Source organism: Heterodontus francisci, chromosome 2 (genome assembly GCF_036365525.1).
Source record: "Heterodontus francisci isolate sHetFra1 chromosome 2, sHetFra1.hap1, whole genome shotgun sequence".
In the NCBI taxonomy this organism is placed as follows: Eukaryota; Metazoa; Chordata; class Chondrichthyes; order Heterodontiformes; family Heterodontidae; genus Heterodontus; species Heterodontus francisci.
In genome coordinates, this window is record NC_090372.1 from 172793324 (window position 1) to 172810412 (window position 17089).

Consider the following 17089-nt stretch of genomic DNA (forward strand, 5'->3'; position numbering starts at 1 on the left):
GCCCGTGGGACCACCATCACAACCATTGCCTGTAGGTGCTGAGGTGTGGTATTCCACACTCCTGCAGAAACAGTAGGTCGGCTTTGATCTTGGCGAGGTAATCCAAGGTTGAAACACATCGCATAGTGGATTTAATGCTACGCACATTAATTGAAGCAATCCTTATACCCATTTTTAAATTAGTTGTTACTTCCCATACCATTTGTTCTCGCTAGTCCCAGTCCTTCGGGATGTTCCTGCATACCCATAGTGTACGCAAGCTGTTTCACGATCATTGGGCTCAGAAACCCCTCCTGGTTTTTCATGCAGGCTTTGTTCCGCTGGGGTGACATCGGGGAGGTCTTGTAGGCAGCAAGGATTGGGCTGTCCACTGCTGTTCCCCTCTGTTCCTCCTCGAAAACATCACTGCTCCCGGCTTTCCGGAGGTGGAATGCGCCAGACGTGTCGTTGCTCTCGGTGTCCCAGAGCTGGGATGCACTCGGCATGTCGTTATGCTTGGTGCTTTGGATTTGGGGCACGCTGGGCCCATCACAGCTTCCAGTGCCCGGGGGCTGGGGCGCATTATCTTCCAGTTTCTTTGAGTTCTGCCGCCTCTTTCCAGGTGCCATCGATTCGGCACTGCCTCGTCCAGTGAGGAGCTGCTGTAGTCTGTCTGAGATAGTAGCCTCCTCTTGCCACTGGTTTGGGTGGTGGCCTGTTCCGCTTTTGGAGGTTTTTTCTTTGCGGTTTTCCTTTGTACCACTTGCCACTGACCTGTTTGTCCATCTGTTGCTTCCTCCTCCATTGATTCTGTCTCTGAAGGAGGGGTTTCCGGGCACAGGGTAGCTGCTGGGTCGCTGGTTTCAGCTGCCTCCCCTCTCTTCTTCTCAGGTAGACTTTCCTCGCTGCGGAGAGGGTTGATTGTCTCCTTTCCAGCACCAGACGCATTTGTCGTTCCTTCTCCTGGCCTTTTCTTGGACCTTGCCGCCAGAGCATAACTGAGGGAGCGTTTGGGGCAGATTTTGTAGAGGTGGCCTGCTGCACCGCACAAGTTGCAATACTTACTCTGCTTACAGTCCTTGGTCTGATGGCCTTCCTTCTTGCAGACAACCGTGCTGCAGTTAGCTGCCACATGACCCGATTTGCCACAGGTGCGACAAACTCTGTGCTGCCCAGCGTAGACCAAGAAGCCTCGACTTCCCCCGATAGCGAAGCTGGAGGGAGGGTGGATGATGGCTCCATTGGCATCGACCTTCAAGGTCACCTTGACCTGCCGCTTGCTGGTCCAAATCGCAAAGGGGTCCTTGACATCAGTGCTGCTGCCGGCCACCTTGGCGTACCTGGCAAGAAAGGTGAGTACATCCACGACAGGAACATGGGGGTTGTAGAGGTGAATTGTCACCACCCGGTCATGTTGTGATGGCAGCGTGAAGAGTGGCTCCACTTTGAGGATGGACTGCAGTGCCAGGTTCCTTTTCTCTTTGAACACCTTCAGGAACTTGATGCATCCCGCCACATTCTTAAACGTCACGTCGAAATATCCACTGCTGGGGAAGTCCTGCAGGCAGAAGATGTCCGTAGCTTGGATTCCACAACAATCGATGAGGAGTTTCTTGATGAAGAAGGTACGATCAACCGGTGCATCTCCTTCCTTGTCCTTCACAACCACCCAAACGGTGTTACGCACTCCCTGGCATGAAGCTGGAAGATTGGTTGTAGCCATTTTACTCAAAGCATACCCAGGACAGGATCAAAAGGAGAACTTTTTTTTGATCACCATTTCTCCCCTGACAGGTAAGTAACGAAAAACATCTTTCTGCTCCAAATAAGATCGCTATGGCGGAGGCCCGCCACTGAGGCTGGCAGGCCCCGTACCGATCTCGGTGGTGGCGACAAGGCCTCATTGTGGCCGCCCCACCACTCAGCAACGGAACCTGCATTAAAATATGTTAATTGCAACTTACCATACAGGCCACAGCGATTCTTCCAGCACGTTGCAATCTTTAATCTGGCAGCTGACAATGCTGTGCCTTCGAATCCCTGTTCGGGTAAACGTGGTGCGACACCTGTGAGGAGGGGGGAGGAGGTTTCTTTCTCCGTGCGGGAGCGGGGTTAGAATGACATGGATTTGTCAGGGGGTGATGGGAAGGCGTAAAGGACATAGGTGCTGAACTTTACGGGGGTGGGGGAAGGTCCAATTTTCAATATAGGTATTCCAGGGGTGGGGGGGGGGGGGGAAGAGAGGGCAGGAATGTTGTGATATGCCATTGGGGGGGGGGGGGGGGGGTGCGGTGGTGGGAGAATGCATGTTAAGACTTGTCCATTCATTTGTTAAACTTTAAAGTTACTGGCCCTTTAAAAATTTTAAAGCACTTTTCGGGCTGCAAGCCCTTTAAAAATGGCACCGGCGCGTGCGCATTGGCACCGGATGCCGTTGCCAGCAATGGCTTGCCCGCCCCCTCCACATTATCACAAGGGGCAGGCGCCGCGACCATGCAAATGAGCTGCCGCATTTGAAATTGCGGTGGCTCCGTGACGTGCTCCCCGTGCGGCAGGCCACATTTTTTTTTGCCCACCGTCTATTTCGGTGGCGGACTCTTAATATGCAGTCCATCATTTTATATAATAGTCTACTCATGATAATTTGACACCATTTTTAGTATCTCCAAAATATGAATTATCCAGAAATTTGAATTAAGCAATTGCATTAAAATGGCACAGCAGTCCTCTTCAGTGCAATGTGTTCATTCCAATCTTAGGAAAAGGAAAATAGAATATTCCAGCACTTACAAAGATTGTAGTAATAAACTACCACAGGGGGGCAATATTGCAAGGTAACAAGGTTGTAACCAGGTAGCAGCAGTCCTGTTGAATTATTTAGCAGAGAATTTCACACATTGGGTGAAATAGCAATGTGTGGAAGATATGACTACTATTAAGGTATCCGCATTGTAAAAATTCCTTTTGTCACCCACCAGTGTGACAAACACTGTTCCTTTAATAAATGTTTACTCTTTTTATTAAAAATTGATTGACAAGTTATTTCCCAATGTGTCAGTTGTTAAAAGTGCTGCTCAATGTTGCACTCAGGCATACACTTCAGTCAAGTCCCAGCTGTAGATCAGTTGAGTCCAATGGCCTGTGTCTGTGCTGTAGATTCTATGTATGTATGTATATAAATTTGTATTGAGTTGGTTGATTTCAGTCAGGATGAAGGTAGAGGTGCTAGTTAACATTTGATCTGCTGAAAATAAGAGCAGCCCAAATCTAATGAATTGAAACCTTTTATTTGTATACTAGTGGATCTTCAATGGTATTGCTCACGATATGTCAAGGAAATATTCTCCCTTTTACCAGCCTCTGTTATCTTTGTGTTGTTGCTTCCCTTTCTGTCCTCTTCCATTTGTCTTGGTCTTTCTCATCTCAATCTCTTCTCTTTCCTTCTCTATTTTCTTTTAGTTCAATCTCCTGTTTTCCATTTCTCTCTATTCTTTTCGACTGTTCTTTCTGTCTTCTCTCTCCTGACTTCTTGGGTGACAATGTTTTCTGGTGGTGGTTGAGAAGGGATCTGGCTAGTTTTGCCAGATGTCTTTTGTATTCCATGTCAGTGTCAAGGGTACTGACTGCATTTTCTGCTGCAGAATATGGGGTGGTGGTTGAGAAGGGATCCAATTAGGGGAAGAAGGCAGTAGGATGATGGAGAAAAGGGTGATGCGTGGGAAGGAACAGATGATGCGGATTAGAGGATCGTTGAAGGGTAAGGGATAGATCTGGGCAATGTTGAAGGTCAGTGCACCATAGGTGCCTTTTGGCCCGAACGTTGCAGCTGGTAAGTGAGGGGAAGGAATTAGATCATTGCTTGCATTTCCTGTTGACAAATTCAAGAGCATGGCAGCAAATTAGAAGTGGGACAGCCAATTCCAGGATAGCATAACTCCACTGCTCCATACTCTAGGCTAGTAGATTGACATTGGCAAGTAGTTTTAAACTATGGCAGCTAGTTAAACCTTGCATGCAGTTACTGACTGGGGAACTGGCCTAAGTATTATCCTGCTGGTGAAAATGAAGCAGCATTGTTTAATGCAGTTTACATCCACTGAAGCCCTTAATGTAACCAGGGCATGAATGAAATTTTTTGTATCAAATCCTTGCCATTGCTGATGCAATTTGTCTGCCATTTAAGTTCGTGTAAATGAACCATTGTCTCTTTATGCAAGAGCTAGATCTCAAGCAAAAACAGGGCAAATTCAGGCCATGGGTTGTTTTTCTTAATAAATGCCAATGCCACTCCAGTTGTTGTTCCTTATATGGTTTACACCAGTAACTAGAGCCAGGTGCATAGTGACATCAGTATGTTCTGATGTCAATGAAATGAAATGAAATGTTATCTCACATAAGGGCAAAGTGGCCTCTTTCTTGTGCCATAAACTTTCTATGATTCTACATGTTCAACAGTCAAAATGAGAACATTTCCACAAAAATGACAGAGGAGTCAACCTATGATTTTAGCTTGGCAGCAATCTTCTAGATGTTTCCTTTTCTATTTTGTCTCTTAGAGAGCAAAGTAGCTTTTGCACCTTTACAGACATTGCTTTCTTCAGTGTTGTCTACTTAATTAATTTATTTTTCTCTCTCCAATTTTCTCCATTCCACTTCCCCTGCAACAAATGAGTCTCTCTCTTCTCACAACTATTTCTCTGCTTGTCTCTCATCCTCTGACTTTTTCAGTCACTCTCCCCCTTTCAGTTTGTTTCCTACTCTTTCTGCCTCCATGGCTCTCTTACTGCTTTCACCTTTTGTACCTTAAATTTGTGTTCTTGAAGGTGAGGGATACACACCCAGTATTAGCTCGGTACGGAATAGACTCCTCTCTACTTTACCCAATGATACGCCTCAGCCTCACCCCCCAGAAGAACACCACCCCTACTGCACCAATGTGGCATTTTTTCCATTTCTCACCAAGTGGGATTGTCAATTAATGTCACTTTAGGGACATTTTTGTGTCATTGGAACTCCACTTTAAAATAGTGCCTTGGGATCATTTATGCCCTTCTAAGAGGGCTGATGGGGTCTTGATTTAACGTTTTATCTGAAAGACAACACCTCTGACAATGCAACACTCCTTCAGTACTGTGGCTTTGTGCTGAAGTCTCTGGAGTGGGGCTTGAAACCATGCCTCAGAGGTGAGAGTGCCACTAATGAGCCACAGCTGGCAAGGAATCTGTATGATCTTGCTATTATCCATTTAGAGTTGTTTTGGCAGTGGTTGTGGGCATTGTTGTGAACATTTTCAGCAGATATACATATATATTCAAAGATGTTACTTAATGCATTCATGGATATTTTCTATACCAATCATAAAGGTTAGCTATTCATCACCAGATTTGGCTAAAGCACTAAAACACTATCCTCTGCTAAGACTGCTCACTATTCCAGGATAATCCTGGAATGCAAAGATAACCTCCAGCTTCTCTTCACTACAAACCATCTTCTTAAACCTTTCTCCCCCGTCTCCTCAACCCTCACCTCCAACAAGTGTGAGGAACTCATGGGCTTCTTTTTCACTAAAATTGAGACCACAATTTCAGCTGCACCTGCCACTTCTCTCCCTCCTCCTAGCCCACTGGGCCAAACTTCCCCTAACAATCCCCTTCCCTTGCTCTGAACTCTCATTTTCCTCTAGTTTCTCTCCATCTCCCCTCATGCTCTCTCCAAGCTAATCTTGTCCATGAGACCCACCTCCTGCTCCCTCATCCTATTCCCATCAAACTACTGGCCATCCAAATTCCCTTCCTGGCCCTCATCTTAGCTCATATTGTTAATGGTTCTCTTTCCTCAAGTACTGTCCCCCTCTCCTTCAAACCTACCATCATCAGTCCTCGCCTCAAAAACAAAATCCAGCCTTGACCCCCTGTGTCCTTGCAAACTACTGTTCCATCTCCAACTGACCGTTCCTGTCAAAAATCTTTGGATGTGCTGTCACTTCCCAAATCCTTCACGGAATTCCATGTTTGAATCCCTCCAATCGGGCCATAGGACAGAAACAACCCTTAGGAAAGTCACAAATGACATCCTATGTGACTGTGACCATGGTAAACTATCTCTCCTTGCCCTTTTCGACCTCTCTGCAGCCTTTGACATGGTTGACCCCACCATCCTCCTCCAATGCCTCGCCTCCATCATTTAGCTGGGTGGGACCGCACTCGCCTGGTTCCATTCTCTCAATCCAGTAGTAGTTAGAGAATCACCTGCAATGGCTTCTTTTCCTGCTTCCGCACCATTACCTCTGGAATCCCCCAAGGATCTATCATCTACATTTTTCATCGACATGCTGGCCCTTGCCGATATCATCTGTAAACATAATATTAAGTTCCACACAGATGCTGACGATACCCAGCTCTACCTCACTACTGTCTCTCTCGATCCAGCCACTGTCCCTAATTTATCACGGTGCTTGATGGACAATCAGTTCTGCACGCTCACCTCCACCTTTGATGCCCTTGTGCCCAATAAAACCATTACTCTCTCTCACCCTGGCCTCTCCCCCGCACCGGGTACAGCCCTCATCTCCACCCCCTTAAGTCCAAGGGACACAGGCTTGAAAGGATATGACAGACAACTGGTCGAGCCATCCAACGTCAGATCTGGCTGAACCATTTAAAACACTATTGGGCCTACTCTCGTCTGCTAAAACTGTTCACTATTCCAGGATCATCCTGGAATGCAAAGATAACCCCCGCTTCTTTTCTCTACTGCAAAGTGTCTTCCTCTCACCTGTCCCCTCCACTCTCACATAGGAATATAGGAACAAAGGAAATAGGAGCAGGTGTAGGCCATTCAGCCCCTTGAGCCTGCACCACCATTCAACTACATCATGGCTGATCTTCAACTTCATTGGCATTTTTCCCACACTATCCCCATATCACTTGATATTTTAAGTATCTAGAACAAGATGTTACTCAAACAATAAGTATGAGGAGCTCATGGATGTCTTTGTCACTAAAATCAAGACCATCCAATCAGTTGCATCTGCTGTGCCCCTCCTTTTCACTAGTTCATCTGGCCAAATTTCCAATAATGCTCCCCCCTGTCCTAGCCCTGAGCTCACATCTTTCTCTAGTTTCTCTCCCATCTCCCCTCATGCCCTCTCTGAGCTCATCTTGTCCATGAGGCCCACCTCCTGCTCCCTCGATCTAATTCCCACTAAACTGATCACCCAACTTCCCCTCCTGGTCTCCATGTTAGTTGAAATTTTTAACGGCTCTCTCGCTTCAGATGTTGTCTCTCTTTTCTTTAAATCTGCTGTCACGCCCCTCTCCTCAAAAACCAACCCTTCAACCCCACTATCCTTGCAAACTACCGCCCCTTCTCCAACCTCCCTTTCTTCTCCAAAGCCCTTTAATGCCTCCCAAATCCATTCCCAACTTTCCCAGAACTCCATGCTGAATCCCTCCAATCAGATTTTCTGCCCCTGCCACAGTACTGAAACAGCTCTCATCAAAATCACAAATGAAATCCTATGTGACTGTGACAAAGGTAACGTTTTCCCCCTCATCCATTTTCCACCTGTCTGCAGCCTTTGACACGGTTGACCACATCATCTTCCTCCAATGCCTCTCCACTGTCGTCCAAGTGGGCATTTTTGGTCCCCGCTTCAAACACCGTTCTCTAGCTACCAACTCTATCCCTTTCCCTGGCAAAAGTCTGACATTAAGCTGTTTAAAAACCTGGTTTCAGATTGGACTCTGAGATGAGATTCTGACCTCATATTCACATCATCAGTAAGACTGCCTGTTTCTACCTCTGTAATATTGCCTTTTTTTTTTACTTCATTCATGGGATGTGGGCGTCGCTGGCCAGGCCAACATTTATTGCCCATCCCTAATTACCCTTGAGAAGGTGGTGGTGAGCAACCTTCTTGAACTGCTGCAGTCCATGTGGGGTAGGTACACACACAGTGCTGTTAGGGAGTTCCAGGATTTTGACCCAGCGACAGTGAAGGAACGGCGATACAGTTCCAAGTCAGGATGGTGTGTGACTTGGAGGGGAACTTGCATGTGGAGGTGTTCCCATGCATTTGCTGCCCTTGTCCTTCTAGTTGTAGAGGTCGTGGGTTTGGAAGGTGCTGTCCAAGGAGCCTTGGTGCATTGCTGCAGTGCATCTTATAGATGGTACACAATGCTGCCACTGTGCGCCGGTGGTGGAGGGAGTGAATGTTTGTGGATGGGCTGCCAATCAAGTGGGCTGCTTTGTCCTAGATGATGTCGAGGTAATTGATGCAATCATCCGGGCAAGTGGAGAGTATTCCATCGCACTCCTGACTTGTGCCTTGTAGATGGTGGACAGGCTTTGGGGAGTCAGGAGATGAGTTACTCACTGCAGACTTCCCAGCCCCTGACCTGCTCTTGCAGCCACGGTATTTATATGGCTACTCCAGTTCAGTTTCTGGTCAATGGTAGCCCCTAGGATGTTGATAGCGGGGGATTCAGCGATGGCAATGCCATTGAATGTCAAGGGAAGATGGTTAGATTCCCTCTTGTTGGAGATGGTCATTGCCTGGCACTTGTGTGGTGCGAATGTTACTTGCCACTTATCAGCCAAAGCCTGGATATTGTCCAAGTCTTGCTGCATTGCTACACAGACTGCTTCAGTATCTGAGGAGTTGCGAAAGGTGAACACTGTGCGATCATCAGTGAACATCCCCACTTCTGACCTTTTGATTGAAGGAAGGTCATTGGTGAAGCAGCTGAAGATGGTTGGGCCTAGGACACTACCCTGAGGAACTCCTGCAGTGATGACCTGGAGCTCAGATGACTGAACTCCAACAACCACAACCATCTTCCTTTGTGCAAGGTATGACTCCAATCAACGGAGAGTTTTCCCCCTGATTCCCATTGACTCCAGTTTTGCTAGGGCTCCTTGATGCCATATTCGGTCAAATGCTGTCTTGATATCAAGGGCAGTCACTCTCACCTCTCCTCTTGAGTTCAGCTCTTTTGTCCATGTTTGAACCAAGGCTGCAGTGAGGTCAGGAGCTGAGTGGCCCTGGCAGAACCAAAACTGAACGTCACTGAGCAGGTTATTGCTAAGCAAGTGCCGCTTGATGACACCTTCCATCACTTTACTGACGATTGAGAGTAGGCTGATGGGGCGGTTGGACTTGTCCTGCTTTTTGTGTACAGGACATACCTGGGCAATTTTCCACATTGCAGGGTAGATGCCAGTGTTGTAGCTGTACTGGAACAGCTTGGCTAGGGGCGCAGCAAGTTCTGGAGCACAGGTCTTCAGTACTATTGCCGGAATATTGTCAGGGCGCACAGCCTTTGCAGTATCCAGTGCCTTCAATCGTTCCTTGATATCATGCAGAGTGAATTGAATTGGCTGAAGTCTGGCATCTGTGATGCTGGGGAGTTCAGGAGGAGGCCGAGATGGATCATTAATTCGGCACCTCTGGCTGAAGATTGTTGCAAATGCTTCAGCCTTATCTTTCGCACTGATGTGCTGGGCTTCCCCCACCATTGATGACGGGGATATTTGTGGAGCCACGTGCTCCAGTTAGTTAATTGTCCGCCATCATTCACGACTGGATGTCGCAGGACTGCAGAGCTTCGATCTGATCTGTTGGTTATGGGATCGCTGAGCTCTTATCGCATGCTGCTTATGCAGTTTGGCATGCAGATAGTCCTGCGTTGTGGCTTCACCAGGCTGACACCTCATTTTGAGGTATGCCTGGTGCTGCTCCTGGCATGCCCTCCTGCACTCTTCATTGAACCAGGGTTGGTCTCCTGGCTTGATGGTAATGATAGAGTGGGGGATATGCCGGGCCATGAGGCTACAGATTGTGATTGAGTACAATTCTGCTGCTGCATATGGCCCACAACGCCTCATGGATGCCCAGTTTTGCATTGATAGATCTGTTTGAAATCTATCCCATTTAGCACGGTGGTAATGCCACACAACACGATGGAGGGTATTCTCAATGTGAAGGCGGGATTTTGTCTCCACAAGGACTGTGCGGTGGTCACTCCTACCAATACTGTCATGGACAGATGCATCTGCGGTAGGCAGATTGGTGAGGACGAGGTTAAGTATGTTTTCCCCTCTTGTTGGTTCCCTCACCACCTGCTGCATACCCAGTCTAGCGGCTATGTCCTTTAGGACTCAGCCAGCTCAGTCAGTAGTGGTGCTACCAAGCCACTCTTGGTGATGGACATTGAAGTCCCCAACCCAGAGTACATTTTGGGCCCTTGCCACCCTCAGTGCTTCCTCCAAGTGCTGTTCAACATGGAGGAGTACTGACTCATCAGCTGAGGGAGGGCAGTAGGTGGTAATCAGCAGGAGGTTTCCATGTCCATGTTTGACTTGATGCCATGAAACTTCATGGGGTCCAGAGTCGATGTTGAGGACTCGCAGGGCAACTCCCTCCCTATTGTATACCACTGTGCCACCACCTCTGCTGGGTCTGTCCTGCCAGTGGGACAGGTCATACCCAGGGATGGTGATGGTAGTGTCTGGGATTGTCTGTCAGGTATGATTCCGTGAGTATGACTATCTCAGGCTGTTGGCTGACTATTCTGTGGGACAGCTCTCCCAACTTTGGCACAAGCCGCCAGATGTCAGTAAGGAGGACTTTGCAGGGTCGACAGGGCTGGGTTTGTTGTTATTGTCATTTCAGGTGTTTAGGTCGGTGCCGGGTGGTCCGTCCAGTTTCATTCTTTTTTATTGATACAACTGAGTGGTTTGCTAGGCTATTTCAGAAGGCAGGTAAGAGTCAACCACGTTGCTGTGGGTCTGGAGTCACATGTCGGCCAGACCAGGTAAGGGGACAGCAGATTTCCTTCCCTAAAGGACATTAGTGACCCAGATAGGTTTTTACAACAATCGATAATGGTTTCATGGCCATCATTAGACTAGCTTTTTAATTCCAGATTTATTAATTGAATTCAAATTCCACCTTCTGCTGTGGTGGGTTTTGAACCCATGTACCCAGAGCAATACCTTGGGTCTCTGGGTTACTAGTTCAGTGACAATACCACAACGCCACCACCTCCCCTCACCAGACTTCGCTCCTGTCTCAGCTTATCTGCTGCCGAAGCCCTCTAGACATGACTATTCCAACGCACTACTGGCTGGTCTCCCACATTCTACCCTCCGTAAACTTGAGGTCATCCAAAAACTCTGTTGCCCATGTCTTAACTTGCATCAAATTCTGTTCACCTATCACACTTGTGGTCACTAACCTACATTGGTTCCCAGTCAAACAACATCCTGATTTTAAAATTCTCAAGCTTGTTTCCAAATCCCTCCATGGTCTCGCCCCCTCCTCATCTCTGTAATCTCTTCCAGCCCCACACCCTCCGAGATATCTGCGTTTCTCTAATTCTGGTCTCTTGAGCGCACAGATTTTAATTGCTTTACCACTGATGGCCACGCCTTCAGTTGCCTGGGCCCTAAGCTCTGGAATACCCTCCTTACAACTCTCCAACTCTCTACCTCACTTTCCTCCTTTAAGATATTCCTTAAAACCTATCTCTTTGACCAAGCTTTTGGTCATCTGACCTGATATCGCCTTATGTGGCCTGGTGTCATATTTTGTAATACAATGCTCCTTATAAAGCGCTTTGGGATGTTTCATTACATTAAAGATGCTATATAAATAGAAGTTGTTATTGTTGGATAAGCAGAAATTTCCCCCAAACTAAATATAGAGAAGAACAAATCCATTGTCTTCGGTCCCACCACAAATTCCGTTTTCAAGTCACTGACTCCATTCCTCTCCCTTGCAACTGTCTGAGGCTGAACCAGGCAGTTTGCAACTTTGGTGTCATATTTGACCCCGAGATAAGCTTTCGAACCATATCTGCTCCATCATTGAGACTGCCTACTTCAACCTCCATAACACCACCGACTCTGCCCCTGCCTCAGCACATCTGCTGCTGAAATCCCTGTCCACGCCTTTGTTACCTCTAGCCTTGATTGTTTCAACCCACTCCTGGCCGGCCTCCCATCTTTCAGCCTCTATAAATTTGCGCTTATCCAAAACTCTGCTGCCCGTATCCTAACATGCACCATCCCGTTCACCCATCACCCTTGTGCCTACTGACCTACATGGGCTCCCAGTTGAGCAATGCATTTAAAAATTGTTTACAAATCCCTCCATCACCTCACCCCTCCCTATCTTTTTGACCTTCTCCAGCCCTACAACCCTTGGAGATATTTGCACCTCTCCAATTCCCTCCCTAACACTCTTCACTTCTCTTTCCTCCTTTAAGACGTGCCTTAAAACCTACCTCTTTGTCCAAGCTTTTGGTCATCTGCCCTAATATCTCCTATGTGGCTTGATGCCAAATTTTGCTTGATAACGTTTCTGTGAAATGTCTTGGAATGTTTTACTATGTAAAAGGTGCTATATAAATGCAGGTTGTTGTTGGTGAAACAAGACATACAAGATTCTGAAAGGGCTTTATAGGGTAGAAACTGAGAGATTGTTCCCACTGGTCAGGGAACCTAGAACACGGGAACACAGTCTCAGGAAAAGGGGTCAATCTTTCAGGACTGTGATGAGGAGAAATCACTTCACTCAAAGGGTTGTGAATCTTTGGAATTCTCTACCCCAGAGGGTTGTGGATGCTCCATCATTGAATACATGTAAGGCTGGGATAGATAGATTTTTGGTCTTGCAGGAAATCAAGGGATATGGGGAGCAGCCAGGAAATTGGAATTGAAGCCCAAGATCAGCCATGATCGTATTGAATGGCGGAGCAGGCTCGATGGGCCATATGGTCTACTTCTGCTCCTATTTCTTGTGGTCTTGTGTACTTGACAATCTAAGCTTATTCAATCAGATTAATGGACACTTACTGCCAGAAAATCTGAGTGGCACTCACGCTACAGTATTGCAATCTATTTAATGTGGGTCCAGGCCAAGAACAGAGGTGCAAGTATTGAGTCCAAGAGAGCAGACAGACCTGGTGCTGAGTCTAGGCAAAAGAACAGGAAGGCAGAACTTGACAAAGAGAAAGTTAGTGGCATCTGGACTGGGCTGGAAATGGCAAGATGCTGAGGGAATGAGGCCAATGGCCTAAGCAAGGATGTTGCGTCTAATGTTTAACTGGATCCTGCATCAGTCTAGAAGCAGGCACAACCGTGGCCACTTTTAGTTTTGCTTCTTGTTAACTATATGACTGATGGACACATCAGTGTATTCAAAACTGACACTAACAGTGGCACTCAAATTTTGCAATAGAACATAGGAATTGCCAGAGGGAAAAAAAGACCAAGGTTCATTTGGTTTGCCTTCCATCATCCTAGTAGTTGCATGATACAGCAAGAGTTATTAACTAATCAATCTCTACAACAAACTCAGACGAGTGGTTCAGAAGCTTTGGAAACCATTGGTCCAGTCAAATGTTCCTCCCAAGCATGCTACACTTAACATGTAGCATGTGCCAAATTACCCATGCTATATACCAAAATATTATTTTATGAAATAATCTAAAATTTTTCCTGTACAATTTCTTCCCCTTATTATTGTACCCAAAACAATTTTTTATGTTGCCATTTTACATCAAAATTTTAAACTCGTCAATTAACAAAAATTACCAATCACAACTTCTCTCTTCCTCTCACCTCCTGTGTTTTACTGCTGTGACAGATTCATTGGAGATCTATCTTGATTCAAATCTTAAGAATCTCTAATTTGTATAGTTTTCAAGGAAAGAGAAGATACATAGACAGTTTACACTACTTCAAATGGAAGGTAGTGATCAGTTGCCTGTGATCGCCAGAGCTGGCGGACAGCCATAAAGGCGGGGCTAAAGAGTGGCGAGTCAAGAGACTTAGTTGTTGGCAGGAAAAAAGACAGAAGTGCAAGGGGAGAGCCAACTGTGTAACAGCCCCGACAACCAATTTTATCTGCGGCACCTGTGGAAAAGTCGGTCACTCTGGAATTGGCCTTTATAGCCACTCCAGGTGCTGCTTCACAAACCACTGACCACCTCCAGGCGCTTACCCATTGTCTCTCGAGACAAGGAGGCCAAAGAGAAAAGAGAGAGAAGAGATCATGTGTCATGGGCTGTCCATGGAGACAAGCAGTGTGGAAAAATCTATGGGTAATTTTGATTAATACTTGAAGGAATGGATAATTAAGCCTTTCCTGGGCCTGTACTTTCCATGTTTCTGTTTGGAATTGAAAACTTGCCATATTTTGCTGTGACTGCTTCTGGGGAACTGCCTGTGTTTCTCTGTTTGGAAGGTGTGACATACACATCCTGTTATCTCGGTAGAACTGCAATATCCTCACCCATAACTATTCAAGTTGTGTTATTTTGGATTTTTCTTCTCTGATGTTGCTGATTATTCTTGAAGAATTGCGCATGTTTGTGGGGAAGTTTGATTGCCTTATTGTTTATAATATAAGGCAGACAGACTGCATTAACCAGGCCAGAATTTCCAAACTGGTAATTAATCAGAGAAGGGATAGAGGACGAAAAGGTGGCCATTCATATTCTGTCATTGAACATGTTATTGTTCAATATCTTAATCATAGGATTGTTACTGGCGCATTCCTATAGTCTACGGTTGCAATGATTTGAAATCTATTTTAATTGACAGATTTGCATTCTCCCAGCCTGGATCAATGGGGAGATGAATAAATAACTGGGATTGGTGTCCTTGGTTCACCATTTATTTCTTGCTATACTGCTATTAAAGCTGGAAGCCATAAGGACTCCATTAAGCGCTGTTTTTTGCATAAATAAATTCTGATGAAAAATGATATGTAAGTTAGGAAAGTGACTGGCAAAAAACTGCTAGGGATTGGGACTTTTTTCATTCTGGAACAGAAAATGTAAGGTTGAGTAAAGTGCTGGAGAGAAGTTAAGTGTGTTATTACTCCACTCATTCTTTGGAATGTTCAATCTGCTTAGGTTGTTTAACTTTCTTATTAAATGCTTAATTAGTAGTTTCAGCCTGAACTATATAACCTGACAGTTGTTACCTTCTGTCATCTTTAAAGTGATCAGGAGTTCCCTGTTCTGTTTTCAGTGCACGTATCAATGGGAAAAGGGTACATCATTCGTCCTTGGGCACACAACATGCTCTATACTTGCCCTGTAAAAAAGAAAGCATTTCACAACTTCAGGATATTTCAAAGCACTTTACAGTCAATGAATTTCAGTCAATTAATTAATTTTGAAGTGTAGTTACTGTTGTAATGGTGGAAATGTGACAGCTAATTTCTACACAGCAAGGTCCCACAAATGACGACGAGATAAATGGCCAAATAAAAACAAAATACAGGCAGATGCTGGAAATTGGAAATAAAAATAGAAAGTGCTAGAAATACTCAGCAGGTCAGGCAGCATCTGTGGAGAGAGAAGCAGAGTTAACATTTCAGGTCTGTGACCTTTCATCAGAAAGGTCAAATAATCTGTTTTTAATGCTGTTGGTTGATTAATATTGGCCAGGACAATGAGAACTCCCCACTCTCTCAGGTGGACCTAAAAGATACCACTAAGAGCTGACACTTAAATGTCAGAGGTGCCTTCTTTTAGATGAGGTGTTAAACTGATACATCAGTGTCAGCTGAGATTATGTGCTCAAGTTCTAGAGTGGAGCTTTCTGACTTGGAGGTGGGAGTACTACAACTAAGCCAAGGCTGACACTTTTAAGCATTTCAGGTCTATGTCCTATTGAAAGGTCATTGCTGCCCGTGTCTTAACTTGCACTAAGTCCCGTTCACATAAGCCCTGTGCTCCCTGACCTACATTGGCTCCCGGTCAAGCAATGTCTTAACGTTAAAATTCTCATCCTTGTTTTCAAATCCCTCCATGGCTTTGTCCCTCCCTATCTCTGTAACCTCCTCTAGTCCTCTGATATCTGTACTCATCTAATTCAGGCCTCTTAAGCAGCCCCAATTTTAACAGCTCCACCATTGGTAGCTGTGTCTCGAGTTGCCTAGACCAGATATATTAACTACATCTAGGATACTGTTGTATGTTTGGTTAGTCTAGCTAGGAGACATTAGAGAGTCTTCGGTAAGTTTTAACAATAACTAGCTGATTACATATTAAAGAACTATATACAGCTTTACAGAAGTATGTCTAATGCTACTGAAGCTATGCTGCTTCTCTTCCCTTGAAGTCTCTGTCTCAGGTCATCTCTTACATCCTCACAGTGGGAGGTGTTACTCACACTGTCCCAGACATTAACCCTTTCAAACCCATATACAGATACCACAAGCCTGCTGTAATATGCAGTTCTTATGATGGTCAATTCCAACAGCAACAGCTTGCATTTATAGAGCACCTTTAACAGTATAAAATATACAAGGTGCTTCGTTGTTGACATCCTTCCATCTATGAAAGATGATGGACATGTAGCAAACAATCCATTTAGGTGGAGTGTCTTCTGTTGGTGCATCTTTGCTGATGGCTGTGAAGGCCAATCCTTGAGAGGCAGGTTCTGCCACAAGTGCCACACGTGAAGCGGCCAAGTGACGCCGAGTTGTTGTTATCGATGTAGGTGCCTGTTACCGAGTTGCTGTAGCCACTGGTCATTGTGGTAGTGCACACCAGTCTACAGGATGTGTCACCATTTCTCTCTTTTGCCAGCTAGCGACTCCCAGGTGCAATTGTCAACATTTAGGGCCTTCTTGTCACACTTACAAGCATCTCTGAAGCACAGCTTTGGGCGCCCCACTGGTCACATACCCAAGTTGCTTCACAGGAACATTATCAAACATAATTTGACACTGAACTGCATAAGGAGATACTGGGGCCGACGACCAAAAGCTTGCTCAGAAGTAGCTTTTAAAGTGTGTCTTAAAGAAAGAGAGGTAGAGGTGGAGAAGTTCAGGGAGGGTGAGGAGTGCAGATATCTTGAAGGGTTATAGGGCTGGAGGAGATTATAGAATCAGTGAGGGGCAAGGCCATGGAGGGATTTGAAAGGTATTCCAGACAAACTATAATCCAGTGACTCAGCTCTTAGAGATTCGATTCACTCCACGTGATATCAAGAAACGACTGAAAGCACTGGATACTGCAAAGGCTATGGGCCCTGACAATATTCCGGCAACAGTACTGAAGACCTGTGCTCCAGAACTTGCCGC

The 17089-nt window shown here is 45.8% G+C and overlaps 1 protein-coding gene across 9 annotated transcripts in view; it reads right to left on the reverse strand.

Moving 5' to 3' along the window:
- enkur (enkurin, TRPC channel interacting protein) overlaps positions 1 to 17089 on the reverse strand; it is a 366880-nt gene that overhangs the window by 347185 nt on the left and 2606 nt on the right. For all 9 annotated transcript variants that reach the window (XR_010969132.1, XM_068013894.1, XM_068013868.1 and 6 more), the window contains exon 2: positions 14978 to 15090. The gene's annotated coding sequence lies outside the window, so the exon portion shown is untranslated. The remainder of the gene's footprint in view (positions 1 to 14977; positions 15091 to 17089) is intronic.